This window comes from Octopus sinensis, linkage group LG5 (genome assembly GCF_006345805.1).
Source record: "Octopus sinensis linkage group LG5, ASM634580v1, whole genome shotgun sequence".
Lineage (NCBI taxonomy): Eukaryota > Metazoa > Mollusca > Cephalopoda > Octopoda > Octopodidae > Octopus > Octopus sinensis.
The window spans coordinates 31,376,743-31,383,875 of record NC_043001.1 but is presented as its reverse complement, the minus strand read 5'-3'; positions in this window follow the sequence as shown (position 1 = coordinate 31,383,875).

Sequence of the window (7,133 nt, the reverse complement as noted above, 5' to 3'; positions counted from 1 at the left end):
TAAGTACAGGACAAAATACCAAAGGAAGCCTAACTCCTCCTCAGTTTATCGACTGTTTTATTACTACCTACAACGATATATATATATATGTGTGTGTGTGTGTGTGTGTGTGTTGTGTGTGTGTGTGTGTGTGTGTGTGTGTATAGATTCAGATGAATATGATACTTAAGTTGAGGCACCAGAATTTAGTATGGTATTATCCATCCAATTTCAAAATAAAGTGATTAAAATCAAAATAAGCAAGAAGAATATCCAGAGGTAATGCGGTGCGATCGTTTCATGCGACTCCATTTAATTGAACAATGCAATCATTTTATTACATCAATATATATATATATATATACCATGTATATGCGTGTGTATATATATATATATATATATATATTATATATATATATATATATTATATATAATATATATATATTATATATATATATATATATATACACACACACAACGTGTGTGTGTGTGTGAATCGTTGGCGATTTTTTCCCTCCATCTTCCTTTTCTCTTGGACTTTTCTCCGTTTCCTGTTTCTGAAGAAGAGCTTTGCTCGGAACGTTAAACCACCTTTCTTTCCTCTCCCGAGCATCCGCTAATACTTTGCATGTAACTACGTCCACGCGTTGTTTTTTTTTTTGTTTTTGTTCTTTTTTTTTTGGTATTTACTATATATATATATATATATATATGAATAAATAAATGGAGTTTAACGCAGGTGTAAATCAAATATTTTACTCTCGACACATATTTATATATACACATACACATATATATGTATGCGCACACGCACATATACATGTATGCATGTACGTATACATACATGCGTATAAATGCACATGTGTGCATATGTACGCATATACATGCATATATATACATATATATATACACATGTATATATATGTGAGTGTGTGTGTGGTGTGTATGTTTACACATATATGTATAATAATAATAATAATAATAATAATAATAATAATAGTGATGATAATAATAACAATAATAATAATAAGAAGAAGAAGAAGAAGAAGTCAGAAGTAATGAATGAGTAGTTTCATAGTATTTTTAATTATATAAAAAGCCTTCAAATTTTCCGAAGATTTGTTATATGTACACCCAGACACACACGCGCGCACACAGCCTTTGTGAAGCGAGACCTCAAAACCAACCTCCAATAAAGCCCGTACAACTAAAGGAGGTGACTTTGTTCTATTCATAGGCAGGGAACTATGACTCGAATAACACACGATAAAAGCTGGAACGTTATTACAAGTACTTGACTTCGTGATATTGAGATATATTATATAGTCATTAGTCAAAATTATGTCTTAGAAACACTAACAATCCTCTTCATGTAGAGAAAATACTTCAGCATTTCAGTCGCTCACTGTATGAAACATTATACATCGGAGGCAGTGGGGCTACTTCAAACCCACAAACATCTGAGACCGCGTTCAAAAAAAACCTTGACTGGCAAAATCTCACTTAAAAAGCCACCACTATAATCACTGGTTCCACAGACATACCGTTCTTTACTCTCTGATTCTTCAAGAACTAATACTAAACTTGCAATTTGCGTACTTCCTTCCTTCAAATTCACCAATGAGATGCATCTCCTGATCACATTATCCTCCAGCGGCTCAGCACCAAAATTATGCACTTTTTACAACTGATCCTCACCAGGGCTTTCACTTTCTGGAACTCAGCTCTTAAAAAATTTTTTTTTTAAATCTTCGAACTGAATATCTTCCCTATGGCTTTTTCCTAATAAATACAATGTTCGTACATTCTCTCTCTCTCTCTCTCTCTCTCTCTCTCTCTCTCTCTCTCTCTCTCTCTCTCTCTCTCTCTCTCTCTCTCTCTCTCTCTCCTCTCCTCTCTCTCTATCTCTCTCTCTATCTCTCAATATATATAAAAATGTAAAATTAAAATGAGGGTGAAAAATTGGATATTAATTTGATAACATCAATTTAACACCAGTAGTCTAGCATATTAAAAAACTGAGGTTCAGTAAATAGTATTACATACATATGAGAGGGATTACCACTATGTGGGCAACCATAATGCTAGAAGTAGATCCTCTATGGTCTTACCACTAAGAAATGTTCTCTAAAAAATTTAGCAAACACTAGAAACGTAAGCGAGCAAGACAAATGAAAAGTAACAAAAATATAGATTAATCATAAACAATGTTTCACTATTAACAGAATTACGTAATTTGTCTGTAGATCTTCAGTATGATCGTCCATACAAATATAATTTACAGAACTGCACACCAGACGTCCGCATGAGGTCGAACATGTATGTAGTTCTACCTATTACACTTGTGGTTATTTTTCAAAAGTCCTCGTTTTGGCGCGCTAAATTACCGGAATTAATACGGCATAAAATAATTTACTGCAGTAGCTTTTGCCGGTTTGAGAACGTATTAATTTAAAATTAAAATTAAATATATATATATTGGCATGAATAAGCATATGTGTATCTTTGTGTGTGTTAGTGCGAGCGCGTCTTTGTGTTTGTCTCCATCAAAGTTCCACAACTAGTGTTGGTTTGTTTACGTTTCTCTGACTTAGCGATTCGGCAAAAAAGAAAAACAAAAAGTACCAGGCTTAAAAAAAGTTCTGTGGTCGATTTGTTCGACTAAATTCCTAAAGGTAGTGCAGCAGTATGGCCGCAGTCATATACCTGCAACAAGTAAAATATGAAAGATTATGTGCGAGCTTACGTGCACACACACACACAGCCCCCCCCACACACACACACGTGCGTATCCGTCCGTATGCATGTATCAAAATCTTTCGTTATCTCTCCGAAATGTAACTAACTTCTGAGTTAGTAAGATATGAATAATTTGTCATTCCGAGAGAATAATGAAGCATTATGATCATTCTAAAAATGTTGATTTAAGCTCATTATAAACATATTCACTCTCCATTAAATTTGTATTAAGGACTTGACTACATTTGACTGTAGCCAAACCTATTTTCACCAACAGATTTTAATCACTAATAAGTGTGTGCCTACGTACTGGTGTGGTGGTGGCAGTTGTGTATGTGTGTGTGTGTGTGTGTGTGTGAGAGAGAGAGAGAGAGAGAGAGAGAGAGAGAGAGAGAGAGAGAGAAATAAGTATCAAATATTTTACCCCACACTGATACTGTGGGACCTATTTAAAGTTATTACTGAGGGTGACTAAAACTGTCGTATTATCTGGAGACTTTTCTGTATCTTCAACATGTGTCTCAGGGTCACCCTTTAGCTTGTACGCTTCGATTGAGTTCAGAGTCACCAACGTTTCACTCCTTAGCTTGTACGCTTCACCTGAATGGGGCAACGAGAAATGAATTAGCTTTCGGTTAAAGAAAGGTTCCATTTGTGGTATCCTGTAAACCACAACCCACTGGAACAAGTCTCCCTACCATGGCTATCACCTTGGTGGCTTTCTTCAGTTGTTTGGGCTTCAAACCTATCTTCTGCAAGAAAAAGCACATTGGTTTTGCTGGGAAACTGTGACAGCCGACTTCAATGGGGGATGAAGCTGCTTGCCTTCTTTTGACATGTGCCTCATCAACCAAGTCCTGGTGTTTGGCTGTCTTCAGTTGGTGAGAAATATTAAGCCAGCCCCTACCCTTGCCGCCGAGCATTGGGAGTTCAGTCGCGATGATTGTTTTTGTACTCTTAGATAAAAGAATTATGACTGATAAGAGAGAGAGAGAGAGAGAGAGAGAGAGAGAGAGAGAGAGAGAGAGAGAGGAGATTACTTCCATCTTCACCGTAAAGATAAGTCTGCCCTTCAGATCCTCCTGCATTCCCTAGTCAAAGCTTTGTTGCAAATTTAAAAAAAAGGTTCTTCCAAAGCTGCATCTGTCTTAGGAGCCCTATCACTTTCCTTTAGGAATTTAATACCTATTTCTTTACTACCCACAAGGGGCTAAATACAGAGGGGAAAAACAAGGACAGACAAACGGATTAAGTCAATTACATCGACCTCAGTGCGTAACTGGTACTTGATTTATCGACCCCGAAAGGATGAAAGGCAAAGTCGACCTCGGCGGAATTTGAACTCAGAACGTAGCGGCAGACGAAATACCGCTAAGCATTTCGCCCGGCCTGCTAACGTTTCTGCCAGCTCGCCGCCTTTTAGGAATTTAATACCTTTGAGCAGCGAGGCCTGTTGCTTGTTGACCATAACTTCCTGCAAGTCCGTCCATAATGCAATTTCTGTATGGATCTTATTGTGTCTCTTCATGTGTCAGCTTTCTCCCGATGCCTTGAAATACCTGGCCAATATGTGATTCAATGTGCAAAGAGCTGCTCCACACCGCTTGCATTACGGATCATCTTCTTTGTCCCATAGTTTAAGATAATGTTGGGGATGGCAAAAGGTCGACACACGTAAAGGATTAATCTTTATAAATATTTTACTTATTTAATTCGTTGGATTGCGACCATGCTGGGGCACCATCTTGAAAGGTTTTAGCCGAGAAAATCGATGTCACTATTTATGTTTACTTAAGTTTGGTACATATTCTATTGGTCTCTTGCCAAACAGCTACGGCTCGGGGTCACAAACAAGTCAATATCGATTGTCAAGCAGTGTGGGGAAGATAAACAAAGGCACAAAGACACACACACACACACACACACACGACAGGCTTCGCTACAGTTTCTGTCTACCAAATTCTCCTCCCCGCCACACACACATGACAGGCTTCCCTACAGTTTCTTATTTTTTTACTGCTCACAAGGGGCTACACACAGAGGGGACAAACAAGGATAAACGTATTAAGTCGATTATATCGACCCCAGTGGTACTTATTTAATCGACCCCGAAAGGATGAAAGGCAAAGTCGACCTCAGCGGAATTTGAACTCAGAACGTAGCTGCAGACGAAATACCGCTAAGAATTTCGCCCGGCGTGCTAACGTTTCTGCCAGCACGCCGCCTTATAGTTTCTGTCTACCAAATTCACTCACAAGGTATTGGTCGGCCCCGGAACTAGAATAGAAGACTGCTGCGCAGTAGGACTGAACCCGAAATTACATGATTGCAAAGCAAACTTCTTAACCACTCATTCGTACTTGCGCTATGGGAAGAAAAAAATATGAATAAATGAGGATTGTTTTTATATGGAATACATAATGCCTACTTTCTAAAACGACACGTTGTTAGCAAGAGCATGAAATTGTGGTGGTTTCTTGGTGTTAGATCATGCTCTAACCCTGACACCAGTAGAAAAGCTCCAACTTTGTATAGACAAAAAATTTGATTTATTATTGATAGTTGCAAACGTGGGTATTAGAGAAATTGCTTGTAAAATGACAAATCTAAACACTTTCCAAGTCTCCAAGTGATTTTAAGTGTCAATGCTTTGATCTAATTTTATAGAATAAAGATATAATTTTTTTAGATGTGACGTTATTCCAACAATGAGAACATTCACCTGTGTAAACTGAAGCGATATGGAATAAATTGTTCTATCCAGAAAAACTAAACACTTGTAGCAAGTTTGAGCTTACGACCTATGAGCAAGTAATCTGGTATTTTAACCTGTAGGGTCTCGGGTTTTTTTGGTGTCGTCAGTGTTGGTTAGCTCCAAATGGTCTATAACTAATTGCGCATCGTCTATGGCTGTTTCATCTATTTCTTCATAGTTATCTGGAACTACATTATCTTATGTACATTACTCTTTTAAGGCGGTAGGACGTAATTTGAAGACGGTAAGACTGCAATTTCTTGCAGATCGAGATATCAAGAAGATTCCTTCATTCTATATGTAATAACCCTTTGCAAAAATGACCATGAAAGAAGGCAAATAAGTACCTGGGTTGGGGTGGGGGGTGGTGGGAGAAGAGAGAACTAACAATCGATCTTTCTAGAACTCCCAGAATAAAAACGAAAACACCCGAAAGACTTTCCCCCGATTCATTACTAAATGTCTTCTCCTCTTCTTCATTGTTAAAAGTGAAAAAGCTCGAAAAGATCGATCGTATTTCCGTCTAATTCCCATTGTAAATCACTGATGTTTTCTTTGCTCGGCCTCTATCGCTTCACTCCTTTTCTCTATGGTTAAGAGAGTGAAAGTGCATGGCTCAGTGGTTAGGGGTATTCGGCCCACGATCGTAAAGTCATGAGTACGATTCCTTGCGGTGCGTTCTGTTCTTGAGTAAGGTACTCTACTTCACCTTGCTGCTGTCCACTCAGCTGGTAAAAATGAGTTGTAGCTGTAATTCAAAGGGGCCAGCCTAATCACATTTCAATCTATGTATCTACTGTCTCGCTCACTCTCTCTCTCTTTCTCTCTCACTTCTTCTGTGTCCATCCTCTCTCTCGCTTTTAATTTAACAATGCGTGTACGTATCTATGTATCAACTTTTCTTGCGATGTGATAAACATTTAAAAACACAAAACGAACACCGTCACTGCTCATTTTCTCTCATTCTCTCTCTTTTTCTCTTTCTCTCTCTCATCTCTCCTGCTTTGTCACTCCTTCCTTTGAGATAAGTGTGACACACACCACAGGTACGGACGTACAAAAACAACAAGTTGGCGTATTAATATTATTTATAAATAGATTCTACTATTCGCTTTTACTCTTTTACAGTCATTACACTGCGGTCATGCTGGGGCACCGCCCTGAAGAATTTTAATCGAACGAATCCACTCCAGAACTTATTTCTTTTAAGCGTGGTACTTATTCTATCGGTCTCTTTTGGTGTTGGTGATGCAAACACACCAACACCAATTAAACAGTGATGTGAGGACGAACACACACACACATGCACGTTTCTTCTTTCAGTTTCCGTCTACCAAATCCACTCACAAGGCTTTGGTCGGGCCGAGCCAAGAGTGTAGTAGAAGACACTTACCCAAGGTGCCACGCAGTGAAAATGAATCCGGAACCAAGTGGCGGGAATGCAAACTTCTTACCGCACAGTAACGCCTGCGCCTGCAAAAACAAAAGAATAAAAACAAAAAAAACCCCACAATGTAGTGATGGGACTGGTCACGGTCAGAACGCCTTTTATCTTGGTCTGCTCGATAAGGTCTGAACTGGAGTGAAACATACACCTACGACATTATATCAAACTGCAACACATATCTATAACAAGTATTCTACAGTATATTGCATTGCA